The 15,030-nt window shown below is 40.5% G+C and overlaps 1 long non-coding RNA gene across 1 annotated transcript; it reads left to right on the forward strand.

The window, feature by feature from the left end:
- Positions 1–2,301: 2,301 nt before the first annotated feature.
- Positions 2,302–14,733, forward strand: LOC129146523 (uncharacterized). Its single transcript, XR_008553385.1, has 3 exons — positions 2,302–2,351; positions 2,774–2,842; positions 14,661–14,733. It is a non-coding gene; the product is annotated as an uncharacterized LOC129146523 (long non-coding RNA).
- Positions 14,734–15,030: the final 297 nt, after the last annotated feature.

The following is a 15,030-nucleotide window of genomic DNA, read 5'->3' on the forward strand; positions in this document are numbered from 1 at the left end:
CCCACTCTGTCTCTGGTGAATCCTCTCACCCTCCCATGCCTCTGGCCTGTACCCTGGTTCTTATATGCATGAATGAATAAATCTTTAAAAAAAAAAAAGCTGAAAAAGCCATTGAGGGCTCCAGGACTTCCCTTTACCCATCCACCTGGATCCATAGAGAACCTGCCCTATGCCTGGCTGCCACTACCCGTGGGGTGACCATGTGGTGGTATTCTGGCCAACAAGATAGGAACACACGTCTCCTGTGGAGACCTAAGAAGGTCTTTACTTTGATGAATAAAGAAAGCGACCTAGTCACGTGGCATGTTTCCTTCTAGCCTTGACTCAGGCCTTAAATTCAGTCATGATGACTGAGGCTGGGACAATCAACTCACAATGATGAAGAAAAGGCCATGAGAATTGCAAAGATGCCAGCCCAACTGGGGAGCTAATAGTAAACAGCCATGCCTTCACCCAGACTTCTTGTGAGGAGAATAAACCCACTATGTGTCAATCGTCGTGTTGGACTTCTTGTGAACTTGTGCTTGAATTTAGTCCTTGCTGATAGAAAAGGTATAGAAAAGAGAAGAAAAATGTCAGTAGGTGGTTTTGAGCAGCAACCTCTCATGTTCTTCATGTTCTCCAAACAGGTCCTGTGTTTTCCTTTTGTGTGTGTGTTTTTTTTTTTTAAGATTTATTTTTTTTTATTTATACAAGCACTGGGTACAGTCAGAAGCACAGGAGTGTGAGAGAATTCACCAGAGCCAGAGCAGGGAGCAGAGCAGGCAGACTGACGAAGTGCACTGCTGAGGGGAGCAACGGGCGGCAGAAGAGGTCTGCGTGCCCTGTGGGACCCTTGCCCTGTGGCCGGGGAATGAACCGGCGCTGCAGAGGCTGTGGGCAGCTTCGCAACCCAGTGCTCAACCGCTGCACCACCGAAAAGGCCCTCCTTTTGTGCTTTTTCTAGAACCCCCCCATATCTGCTCTCTCTGTCCCCCATCTTTCTGTGTGCAAATCCTTCAAGGCTCAGTCTAGTACCACTTTACTCATGAGCCCCCACCATCCTCCCATGTAGACTGAACCTCTCCTCTATAAATTTGTTTTAAGCACTTTGCTTTTTTCTTTAAAGCAAATTTCAGGTAACTTGTTTGTTATTGGTGTTCATATATTACCTCCTTTAGTGGACACTAAGCTCCTTTACGTATATTTTTTTTTTCTAAAGGAGAGAATACATGAAAAATTACATAGCACAATTTGACAAAAAATGGTATTCTTTTATGCTTACAATGTTTGATCTATTCATTCAACAATTATGCATTAAGTATCAATGTCTTCTATCAGGATTAATAGCATCTGTTCTGTTGACAGTTCGCACTGCATGGACATTTTCCTCTGCTTCTTTATCTCTCAAATAATGGTAGTGATAGAGGTCTTATGGGAGATAATTGAGTCAATAATAGATAAGACATATAGAATAGTGTCTGGCATGTAGAAAATACTCAGAATACTATTATTATTTACCAGACCATCTATTAGCCTCAAGGAATATACTCAACATGTTTTACATAGTAGAACTTCAAGTACTGAACGAATGTCTTACGGCCAACTTGTATATGTGTACCTCTGAAATGCTTAAAAAATCTCCAAATGCCACTAACATAAATTCATATATACTTAAGTATATTAAAGTTTGTGAATAATACACATTAACAAATATGTGTTTCTAAACTGATTTTCTTTGATGATTACACTGAGAATTTCACAACAGCTTTTGAAGTAACTGGAACAGCACTGGCAGATAACACAAAGTGAGAAAGAAATGACTTGGATCAATTAGGCAAATTCATTCCCTTTTAAACTCAACCATTGTTTACACTCTGCCTGCCCTGGTTTTGTACTTGTAGAGACTCCTACCATTGGAGCCTCTTTAGAGAAAGTCAACCATCTCTTGTCCACAGGACCCCCACAGTATGAACCCAACTTATAGCATCAGCTTTGTTTGCAACACCTCAGGTAGACACAGGGCTCTGCAGTCAGAATATTCAGATCCTTCTGCTGTGGCTTTTTCAGTGTGAAATCCCTCTGGACCTTCCTCAACCATGCACAAAATGGAGGAACGTGAGCATCCCTCATAGTGAGTCAGAGTGAAGCTTAATGGAGTTCATCTAAATGAAGTGCATACCATGGTGCTGAGGACATAGTACCTGATTAACAGGTGTGAACTATCATATATGTCACCTGACAGTCATGCCACACTGCACTCTCAACTGGACTTCAGCTTTGCACCTTCATAACATAATCCTTTCTCTTGCTCTTCAGTGGATGAACTTTGGTTGGTCACCAAGACTCACCACAAATGGCAGTCTATTGAGGTATGTGCTGTGACATGATCATGCATTCTCAGGACTGATAATGTTTTGGGGAAAACAAACAGGCAAACTATAGCACTAAAGGCAACAGATAACTTGATGAGTGTACCAATTAAAGGACCCCTTTTCCAAGCACCCACAAATTCTACTATTCTGGAATATCTGTGAGAACTATCAAGCACCCTGGGAAGAGCACCCTGCCCTCTGAAATTCAGGTGGGGCATCAGATAGTGCAGTCAGGGAGGGGACATCTGTGTGTTGAGTGGCTGCTATGTATTGACACTGTGAGTGTTTCCTATGTGCATTATACACAGGAGGGAGTGGGTACAGAGAGGTCATATGACTACTTGAGTTTGCACAGCTATAAATATTGGCTCTGAGATGTGAATCCATATCTCTCTGCTGACAGACTTGTATTTCCCTAGGTTTTGTGACAGAGGCCAGAGAACAGCAGAGGTTTACGAGGGTGGAGAGAGAACAAAGAGTTCGGGCAGGTAGGAAAGCCAAATTTTCTACCCTTGCCAGTCTAATTAAGAGCTGATCCTGATGAAAATTCTGCCAAGTGCACATCAATGACAGAGAGAAAAGTGTTTCTGTGTAGGCTTATTTTATTTGAAGAATGGTAATTACAGGATGATGATCATACAGAAGAAGCATTTCACTTGGTATCCAAGAACTTTGATCATTTTATTATCCGGAATCCATACTGAACTATTGGGGGTAAGTTGGAAAGCCTGCTTTAGAATCAGTCGTTACTGAATTGGAATTGGGATTCCAACTCATAACTTGTCAGACTTCAGGAAGGTGATTTGACCTCAAGGAGACTGAGTTACCTCATCTGAAAATGGGATTAGTGGTGACATCAACTCAGAGGGCGATGAGAGCCTACTAAGGGAGGTGCAGCTAAGGTCCATATATATTGTATTGCTCAATAAATGGGGCAGGGTCCAGGGCTTTCTGCTAAGAACTCTGCTGGGCCCACAGGTGTAAACTGGTACCACCTTGAGCAAGCAGGATTGTACGGCCACACCAGGTATGATCTGAGAGAAGGGTCTGACGCAATGGTTCGCAGCTAAAAACATCTGCAAAGATTCTTCCCTTAAGCTTTTCTACTTAAGCACAATTCCAAAGTTCAGTTACATTGTACCTTTTACAATTTTGTGAACATGTAAGACTCACAGGTAGGGATGGCCCAGCCAGGGTCCTGCTAGTCATCAGTTATTCATAGTCTCAAGTCTGACAGACCCGTGAACGTGTAGAGACTTATCAGAACTACAAGAGGGATCTCAGGATAGTCAGGAGAAGAAAACTGCAGAGGATTTCTTTAAAAGGAAGGGGAGGAAGGTATGAGCTCTAATCTATTTAAAAACAAACAGAAAACATACCAGCTTCAGATCAGAGATGGGAGGGGACATAATGGGACAGCAGGGAACAAGTTGAAACAGTCCATTTATTTACCACTTTCTGCTAAGGAGTGAAGGGGGAGCCAAAATATCCCAGCAAGATGAGGCCTCCTCAAAATTGCTGAACAAAACGCTGGTGGAAATAGCTGGGGATGAGTAGAAATCCTAGGATTTTGTTCTTCCTGACAAATAGTGGATACTTGATAAATGTTAGATTCATTCCTTTCACTTCCTTTGCGGTAGGATTTGTAAAAAAAAAAAATCTGAGAAGCTGATTTATAGTGGATACACATGGTCTATTTGCTGCTGGGCTGAGCAGAAGCTGATGATTGCTCATGCCTGAAGACCATCCACCTCTCTCTCTCCTTCCCTCCACCTATGCATCTTTCCTCCCTTTTTTCCTTCGTTTTCTCTCTCCCTCCCTCCCTCTCTTCCGCAGATATTTAATTGTGCTAAGCACCGAGGATAAGGGGGTGAATAGACAGGATCACATTTTTCAGGGAACACAGACCCTGAGCAGATAATTAAGCACAGCTATGCTAAGTGCCCTGTGCTCAGTCTGCTCCTCACTCAGGCCCTTGATTTCTTTTTAAATTTATATATGTGTATATTTTGTGTGTGTGTGTGTGTGTGTGTGTGTGTGTATTGCACCACTGTTCATTTTTGTACACTGTATGATTTCTCCTCTCAGGTGTAGTCCCCATAAAAGTCTCACCAAGTCACCCTTGTACCATCACCACAGTCCCTTGTGCTCTTCCCTCTCCTGTTTTGATGCCGTTCCTTCCCCTGAAGAATGCCTTTCATTTATAGTTGCCTGATAATTTTTTTAATTATTATTTTTTTTTCCTGATCCCTTATTTGGTTCCCCTATATGCCTCCTATAAATGAGACCGTCTGATATTTTAATTTTTCCTTCTGGCTTATTTCACTGAGCATAACCCCGTCTATGTTTACGGCAGCACTATTTACAATAGTAAGCTATTGAAACAACCCAAATGCCCAAAAATAGATGACTGGATCAAGAAGATGTGGCACATATACACAATGGAATACTATTCAGCAATCAAAAAAGATGAACTCATGCCATTTGAGGACTTCGATTTTTGATAAAAGTTTGCTGTGTCCATGTGGCCCACAGGAAGAATCTCAGACCATCCCCCACATCTGGCTCTTATTCCTGATTTCCTGGTCAGGGTGGAAGTTATCCCCAACTCTCTAGCCTTGTCTTGTACTACACCACAGTGCTTGGTTTAGTATTGGGGGTGATACTGGGTACGCCTGTGATACGTGTTTTCACAGAGACCTACAGAAAGCTCACTGGGAGGTGTGTGTTCTTGTTAGGGGAAAGGATGTCCTGATCTAAATCCATACAGGCTTTGTGGACTCCACCCCGACTTCAGACCAAAGCCATCAAGACAAGATGATGGTCCCATCACCACCAAAGGGAGGGTTGCAGGGACCTGAGGATGGAGTTAAGCAGCCAGGGTTGGTATAAAATCAGACACGTGGGCCGTGGGTCTCTCTCTTGGCTTCACAACTCTCTTGGCTCTCAACCAGCTCTCAGCTGCCATTGGGATTCCAGGTTGGCGGATTGGGTAGGACACATTTAAGACTTTATCTCCCTCTTTTCTCCCCGAGCTGTACATTTCCTCATCTCCCCTTCCCTTGTAAATAAACCTTTTATTAACCTTTTGTGTGTGCCTGCAGTGGAGTATTAATAAGTCCCTTTTAAACGCGCGGGTGAGGACCCACAGTCAGGCAACCCGTTTTATATCGGGGCTGCCCTGTAACATTCTGACCATTAACTTCCAGGTTGCATCAGAGATGAGTGTGTGTCTATGAGGGAAGAGAGGCGGGGATGAAGGGATCTCTGAGTTGAAAAGCAATCATAGTTCTAGAAAGTTCATCCTGGGTGAAGGAATGTATCCCTCCCCTCCCCTCCCTGGACACCCCCCTCTCCTGCCTTGTCTTCATCATCTACAGTAACAAACTGAACCAAAATACAGTAGGAGAATCCAGATCTTTGTTCTACCTGCTTTATCAGAACAGCAAAGATCTATTTACTAAGCATCTTCTGCAACAAGAAAAAAACAAGAAAACAGCAGCTCTGCAGCAGTAATCTCCACCCAGACACTCCACTCCCCACCCCTCCTTATCTATCATCTATTTACCCATTTGAATAATGGGAGGAAAAACCAGCTTCCTAATCAATCTCATTTTCCCTGAGTGTTTGGAGTTAAAAATCATTTGCATTTTGACAATGGTCCAGCGGTCCCTTTTCCCATCCATCAATTTGAATGGTAAATTGACTGCCCTGGTTCCATCTGATCTTTAATTGAATAACTGCATGTCATCAACACAAATTTGCAGTTTGGCCTAGAGCTTATGGCGGTGGTGGTGGTGGGGGGGGCAATTTGCTTTTTGCTTCTTTACTAAAGTGTTTTCAATTTTAAATTTATATTATGTCCACAGTGTGTGTGTGAGGGGGGAATGGGTAGGAGGGAGGGAGGAGGGATCTAGGTGACTAGGGGGGAGGGGAAGAAGTAGAAGTGACTGTATTAGACTACAGACAAGCGCAGCACTAATTAAAATGGGAAAATAAAATTCTTTCACTTGGGGCCACAGGCAATGAATGTTCCTTGAAAAAAAAGTGAAGGCCCTAATACTTAGAGATTTGCAACTGGATAATAACTTAGCAAAATGTGACTGACAGTTACCAGATTATCTCCTTAATCACACCTTTATTTCTATTAAGCAGGGCTGATGCTCCCAGCGGGTTTCAAACATGTGTTAACACTGAGCATCCCATGGAAGAATCAAAGAGCTGTAGAAATGGGAGCTTTGTGGAGGGACTTTGCAAATGGAAACATTCCAAGAGGGCCAGAAAAACCAGTGTGGAGCAATACACCCTGTTCTGGCTTAAACAAATGCCTTGCCCCTACCAGCACAGAATGTTAGGGACTGTACAGAAAGATGGTAGGAAATTATGGGAATGCAGGCCAGTCAGTAAACCCTGGAGTTTTATTTTATTTTTTTTTTTGATTCAATGAAATCTTCAGTTTCTATGAGTTGGTTGTTTCAAAGGACTAATTCCCATAAAACACAATTAGCTTTTATATGACAGTTTGTTATGATTGTTCTTTTTCTTTCCATCCAAACATCTTACCACTTTGAAGAGTAATCCTGGCAGTCAACCCTCAGAAAAAAATGAGGATGATCAAGTCTCTCTCTTTGGGGCTTAAAATTGAGCCCCATACAAGGTCCAAGGTACCCTAGTAGTCACAGGAACCTCATCCTAGGAGCTTGTACTCCTGCAGGGTACTAGGGGAGCAGCGGGTGAGACCGGAGAGGGCTGACCCATATGTGGGTCAGCTCAGGGGCCGGGGATCAAACTCAGGCGTTGTAGCTGAGACTTAACCCCTAGGCCCCAGGGAGTTAACATACCGAATGTATGTTAATAATACCTAGTAACATAGCATATGTATGTTAAGTCAGTCAGTGCTGTCACCTGCCTACTAGGTTAGGTATTATTTTCCCATGTTGGGGATGAGAAAACTCAGCCGAGAGAGATTTGTCAACTTTCTCAAGGAACCATATTTAGAAAATCAGAGTCAGAACTTGCACTCAGCCCCTCCATCATCACCCAGCTGTTTGGAGCACAGGAAGCACACGGGAACTGTTGGGAGGTTTTCCTCCTAAATCTCACTGTAAAGGATCCACACTCTGGTACCCACCCCCTGCTGGCCTTAAGTTACATTTGCATGATGGGGGCTCTGCAGTAGATTGGAGGGAGAAGATGATGAGGTGTGTTTGTTGCATAACTGCCTCCCTGCCAGATTGCTGCCAGGTCCTGACAAGTGACCACCTTCTACTTATCTCTCCCTGCTCCAGTCCACTCACCCAACACTTCCCATAAGGTTTCCATGGAAGAAATCGGGAATGTAGTCAGGGCCGTGGGGGAGCCTCAGCCTTGATAACATCCTGGAAAACAAGGAATTCCACAGGTTGACCCACCCCTGGAACATACACCTGTGTTGATCAACATTAGTACAGTTTGCCTCCCAAGAACCAGATGTCATCTGGCCAAGGACACCCCAGCCCCAACTGATGGCAAATGGCCAAAAGCAGCCACGAGGAAACTGCTGTGGAGCCCTGTCAATCAAAGTGTCACCACCAGTGTCACCACCACTCCTACCCCCTCATTTTTTGAATCAAGTTTATAACCCCCTGCTTCTTGCCCCCCAGCAGCAAGAAATTTCTTTCTTTTCCACCTAACTCTGGTCTTGATGTTGAAGACAAGGACCAAGGACCAAGCCACCTTGGAGTCCTGCTCCCAACTCCTCGTCTGATTCATTTTGATTTCAGGATCCCTTTACATTAAAAATTGCTGAGAACACCCAAGGGGTTTTTGTTTATCTCTCTCAGTGTTCACCACAGTAGAAATCAAAACTGAGATATTCTCAAACATGAGAATATAACAGGGTAGCCCCCAGGAAAATGGGAGGTTCCAGGTACCCTGCCCCACCAAAGGGAGGGTGTAGCTGAGCAGGGAAGAGAAAAAGCTAGAGAGGAAGCTGGAGAGGAAGGGAGGAGGAAGGATGGAGAGCCAGAAGGAGACCCGAAAGAGGCACATGGAGCAGAGAGACAGGTTTAGAGACTGTGCTTGCTTCTTGGCCTTGGACTGGTTGAAACAGACGTGGGTGAGAGACTTGCAGGGAGGTCCACAATGGCAGCTTTTATCTTGATTTTGCTCTTTCTGTCCCAGATGTGCTGGGCCCTTCTGCTCCTTTCTTGTGGGTCCCTACCAGGAGGTGCCATAGACTTGTGGTAGGCTTTCGGGCCTCAGTGGTAGCTTTAGTCTTGCGGGCAGTTTCACGGGTCTTTTGTGTATAATTTGTGCTTGTTGAAGGAGGAACAGAGGCAGCACTCTTTCTCAAAACTTCCATTTTGCTTCCCACAGTCAACTGGAGACTGTTCATATTTACTTGCAAAATTTTATTTTTTTAACAACTTTATTGAGGTAAAATTGGTCTATAAAGAACTGTGGATAGGGGCCTCCCTGGTGGTGCGAGGGGTAAGATGCAATGTTATGAAGCTGTCCGCAGCCTCTGCAACACGAGTTCAATCCCTGGACAGGGAGGTGACCCACATGGCGCAGCAGACCTCGACTGCTGCTACCCTCAGCAGTGTATTTCAGTCAGTCTGCCTGTTCTGTTCCCAACTCTGTCTCTGGTGAATCCTCTCACCCCCTACACCTCTGGCCTGCATCCCAGTTCTTGTATACATAAACTTTAAAAAAAAAATTGTGTATAATGAATGTGTAAAATTTGGGGAACTTGAAAATATGCAAACACCTGTGATTTCATCATTACAACAAAGGACATATCCAATACTTCCCAAAGATTTTTTTTATGCTTATGTCTCTCAATTAATGAATTGCTTAGTCACTTAATTAATTTTGGTAAGAGCACTTAACATGAAATCTACCCTGTTGAACTCAACACATTTGGAATTACAAATATTGGGTTGTTAACTAAAGGTTTCCTATTGCATAGCAGACTTCTAGAATATAATCATCTAGATAACTGGAACTTTCCACCAATGAACTACTTTCCATTCCCCAACCCCCAGCCCCTGGCAACCACTATTGTATTCTTTACTTCTAGGGGTTTGACTATTTTAGATACCTCATATAAGTGACATGCAGTATTATTTTTATAAATCACCCAATGTCCCTGAGAAGCAGAAAAGGAGGTTCCAGAAATGTTTATATGGGTGTTGTGATACCTTGGGTATAAACTGAATTTGAAATTTAAAAAGTCTGAGTTTCAATCTCCAGTCCCAGTGCTATCCACAGAGCTGTTGTCACATCACATCCGGGTCTCAAAGTGAGTGGCCTGACTGCTAGAAGAGTAGATGCCAACTTGTTTCTCCCATTTCCCTTCTCAGGATATCCTTCTAAGGGACCTACTAATTCACAAAGGTACCAACGGTGTTGGCTACCTAAGAAATTCATACCTCTGGCTCACAACTGAATTGTTTTCTCAAATATGGAGATATGTTTATAATTGATAAATTGTAAGAATCTTAAAGCATTCTTGAATATCTTCATTCCAATTTTTTTTAAAAAAACAATCAAGAAATAATTAAGTTATGTAGAGTGGCAGGGCACAAACATTTTGACACTAGAAAGAAGGCTTTGCTCTTAGGAAATGTGGAAATCACTGAGCTTAGAACTTTGGTTTTGGCTCTGAAGCCCATGCATCTGAGGCAAAGAGTGGGGGCAGCACAGTTTCAATGCAGACAGAAAGGGTTTCATTACCCACAGCAGTGAACACTATGTAGGAAATTTCCAGCAATAGTCAATGAATGCATTTTCCAGTTTTCTAATTTGTTTCCTTCTCCCTGGATAGTGTGCATGATGTAAACTTATGAGAAGAATGTGGAAGTACTCAAAGGTGTAGAGACTGTACATTCGTTTTGAAGTAGACAAAACATTATTTACTCTCACTTCTATCCATCCTATTATCATCATTCAAAAATGATTAAAAAAACTTCATTTCTCTAATGAATGGGGTAAATTGGGGAGGGAGTAAAAATTAAAGCAACTGAACATGTTTTATAAACTGCTAAAAGCTTAAAAGAACATTGTTAACTTTCAGGGATATTTGCCAAAGTGCAATTTATAGAAGTCAGGAAAACTGAATGAGAATTGCCAATGCTTAGCAGCAATGAATTAGAAAATAACACTTTCTAATTTTTTAGAATATTTTTCTACTTGTAATCACATCTACTATAGAATTTGGAAAATGCATAAAGAGAAGTATATGAAATAGCATTAAACATCATGCAGTGTTTTATATGCTTGTATATATCTTAATCTATTGCTGCATCTAAATATATTCACAAACTTAATCAATATTATTCGTGCTGTTTGATCACTTGCTTAAAATTTTAATATATAATATTAGGTATATATAAAGTGCAAATTATTCCATATGATCCAGCAATTCTACTCCTAGGTATTTATCCAAATGACACAGAAACAGTAATTCCAAAGGGCACCTGCACCCCTATGTTTATAGCAGCACTATTTACAATAGCTAAGCTTTGGAAACAACCCAAATGCCCAAAAATAGATGACTGGATCAAGAAGATGTGTTACATATACACAATGGAATATTACTCAGAAATCAAAAAAGATAAACACATGCAGTTTGCAACAACATGGATGGAGCTAGAAGGGATCATGCTTAGTGAAATAAGTCAGAAAGAAAAATAAAAATACCGGATGGTCTCACTCATAGCATGAATTTAGAAAACCTAAATAAGAGACCAGGAAAAAGACTAATCAATATAAAGTAATAATCAAAATCAACAAGCAACTATAAACCAGAGACACACTATTGGGAGGGGGGGAATTAGGGAGAGGGAGGGAGAGGAAGAACTAGAGTCAAAATAAAGGGGGGGTGCAATTGTATGGAGAATATAACCAAAATGAAAATGCATATATTGTACAAAGATAAAAAATGATGTAAGAATTATATAAAATAAAATATTAAAAAAATAAAGTGCAAATTATGATAATAACCATGTTGCCACACCCAGCTTATAGAGTTAAATATCGTCAATATGGGTCCTCCCCGGTGGCACAGCGGGTTGAGCACAGCACTGTGAAGCTGTCTGCAGCCTCTGGAGTGTGGATTCGATTCCCAGCCAGCCAGGGAGATACCCACATGGTGCAACAGACCTTCCTGTCTCGCCTGCTGCTCCCCTCATCAGTGCTTTCAGTCCTTCTGCCTGTTCTTCTCCAGGCTCTGTCTCTGGTGAATCCCCTCACCCTCCCACGCCTCTGGCCTATACCCCAGCTATTGTATAAATAAAAAATAAATCTTAAAAAAAAAATCACCAATATGGTTCAACTTGTCTATGAGCTCCTCCCTAACTTACTCTTATAGTAGCATGTTAAATTTTGTGTTTACAATTTCTTTTCTTAAAGTTTTTCAACCATTTAAACAATATTTTCATTTTGTGTTTATTTTAAATGTCATAATAGTTGCTTTCTTCTGTAAGTTTTTTCTCACAATTATTTTTGTTCAACTATGTATTTAAGATTCATTATGCATATTTATATTTTAAATTTTCATGACAGTATAATGTTCAATTGTGAGAATATACTGTACAGTCAGGCATCACTTAACAATAGTTTGGTCAATGATGAACCACATCAATCACAGTGGTCCCAATATGCAGGACCATTCAATACAGCTGTGTATTTATACTACTTACTACTTCCCTAGGTTTGTATAACTATGCCATTCACACAGTGAGGAAATCACCCAACAATATATTTCTCAGAATGTATCCCCCTGATTAAGTGTTGCATGACTGTACTCAAGTTTTATATGGATGGACATTTTATATGGATGGATATTTATATGGATGGACATTTGCTTTTTTCTTTTTTTATGTTTCAAAATAATGCTATCATGAAATCATGAATTTTTTTGTTTGTTTCCTGGTAGATATTTTGTAGGAATTTTCCTAGAGTACAGAACAGGATTAGACTAGATCACATATATAATTAAGTTGTTTTCCTAAGAAGTTGTACTTCATTAATAATATATAGAAGTCTCTATTCCCGTACTTCCTGGTAATAATATGTTCTCTAATTGGCATTGCCTGTTATGTCTCATTATGGTTTCAATTTTAATTTCCTTAATTTTTTCAGACACTTGTGTTTCTTTTCTGTGACATATGTACCTGTTGGAGTCTTGTCCACGTGTCTATTGTTTCAGATGACTTTCCTTATTGACACATACCTAACATTATGCATTATTAGAAAAGGGATATTCTTTTATTGTTACCAAAATTATGGATGACATTGTAATGGACTGACTAGAGCTATTTCTAACCATTTGCTCCCTTGCTATCACTTTCTCAGATTTACTTGCAGTTATTCCCTTTTAGTTATAGTGACCATGTCACTCATTTTGGGGCAATGCAAGCCTAAGTCTTTGGTGGATATAACTGAGAAAATGTTTACTTTTCTATAAAATTATATAGATTCAGCTATGACAACACTGTACCATCCTTGCTTAATCCTGACATGAACGCAGATTTGATGCTGGGAGCTGCAGCAGCAATGGAAATGTGGACATGTGGAAAAAGCTAAGAGATTTATGAAAATCCTGGCCTTGACCATTCTTGCACCCATTTATCTTCAAATATATATGTATATTACATACACACATTCTTGTTTACTTGAATACTATAAATCTAATTTTCTGTGAGCGAAAGCCAAATGCTGTTCTGTTTAATAGGAAATCTTTATCCACTTTCAAATAAAGGATAACAAAACATATACATGGATAACAGGTCAGTAGTTCTAAAGTGCAGTGCAGTTTCTATACCAGAACCATCAATGTCACCTGTTCATCTGTTTACAATGTAAATTATTGGGTCCCAGCCCGGATGTACCTAGAAAGAAACTCTGGGGGTAGCCTCAGGAATCTGTGTTTTAACAAATCCTCTAGGTAAACAAATCCTCTAGCTAAAGTGTGTGAACCACTGTCACAGGGAAGTGTTGTAGCAGAAGGATTGCAATCTTTGGTATTAACCTCAATCCTTGCTTTGCCACTTTTTTGTTGCATAATCTTGGCTTTTGATTTTGAATATTATCAATAAATGGGAAAATAACTCCTACAGTTTACCAAGTACAAAAAGGAGGTTTTCAATATGGAGTGCTGATAATAATACTGATGAAACAAATAATACTTTAGATAATACTATTAATATTTATTAATTTATAAGTGAGTTTTGGAAATATAAAAGAATAAGATCTTATATTCGATACTCGCAAAAGGTAGGAAAGATTCACAAGCAATTTTGATTCAGAATGCAAATTGCTTAGTAAGACTCTTATGACCTGACCACACCCTTTCTTTTCATCCTTACATAGCATTCTGCCCCTCATGTGTTCAACTTCACCTACTTGACCCTTTATCTTGCCCAAGAATATTCGTTCTTATTCCATGGCTTTTGAATATTCTATCTTATTAACCCGGATCCTCCTCTCCTCCAGCCTTCCTTCTCAGTCCATGTGAATCCCACTTGTTCTTATCTTAACATCATATCAGCATGTATCTCCCCCGCCAGGTCCTAAGTTCCACTCCAGCTTATTGTCAGTTTGTTAATGGTATTCCTAGCATAGCCTCACACAACGTAGAAGGGGCAATAAACAAGGAAGAAGATTTTGTTAGATGAGCAGGTGAATATCTTTCATCTCTTTCACTTCCCAAGTCTCAATGTTTTCATTTTTAGCATGGGCTAATAACTTATGCCTCCGTGTGGTTTGAGAAATAAACATAATCATTGTGCATAAGTGATTAGAGAGGTAATTACAATGTGTTTTGGGTGGCTTGTCTCTGATAAAGGGGGCAATCTGTATTCCCCAAAAAGCAAATTTCCTTCCAACTCCATTCCTTACATCTTACAAGTAATATGTAACAAGTAATTCTTATGACCGTAATTATTACTGATGATCCAAGATGTTCTGATATCTTTCGTATACCAAATACTTAATTTTATGACATGCTTTATTATTATCTGCTTTTTATAGATAAGGAAGCTGTAAGGCTAGCAGAGACTGAATGCTAGACTCCTGCACACTCAGCACTGCCGATAGACATGCACAATGAAGCTGGTGGGTCAGACACTGCCTAACCAGAGACCCTGCTATTTACAGGATCTGTCTTCTGCATTTGCTTCATTTTGTTCTTTTCCTGAGAAAAAGACAAAATAGAATAAAACACGCTGTTACCTGTTTTTTTATTTTTTTAGAAAAGCAACTTCCAAAGACTGCTTTGAGGTCAATACAGATTTTCATTCCAATCTTTTCTCCTCCTAGATCCACAGACTCTGAAATGAAAATTGACACCAAGCCATTGACCCTAAGGCTGGATCCTCCACCAGAGAACAGTGGCTGAGTCAGGTATTGTGCAGCCTACTTTTGAGGTTCAGAAATTAGATGAATACACATTACAGAGATTTTGCCACAAGTATTGAAAGCAGAAGTCATTTATTTTAACCAGAGTTCTTACTTTACTAACTTAACATGTGGTAGGTGCTTCATAAATGCTGGCTGAAATGCATGTCATAAGTCTCATGATAGAGTGAGATTTTCTTATAATGTCCATTGGAGACAAATATGAATGCCACTTAATATGGCCATCCAGATTTTACAAAATATTCCCCAATCTACCTTTTCTAATTTCTTT

Source organism: Talpa occidentalis, unplaced genomic scaffold (genome assembly GCF_014898055.3).
Source record: "Talpa occidentalis isolate TD23 unplaced genomic scaffold, MPIMG_talOcc4v2.1 talOcc4.3, whole genome shotgun sequence".
Taxonomy (NCBI): Eukaryota; Metazoa; Chordata; class Mammalia; order Eulipotyphla; family Talpidae; genus Talpa; species Talpa occidentalis.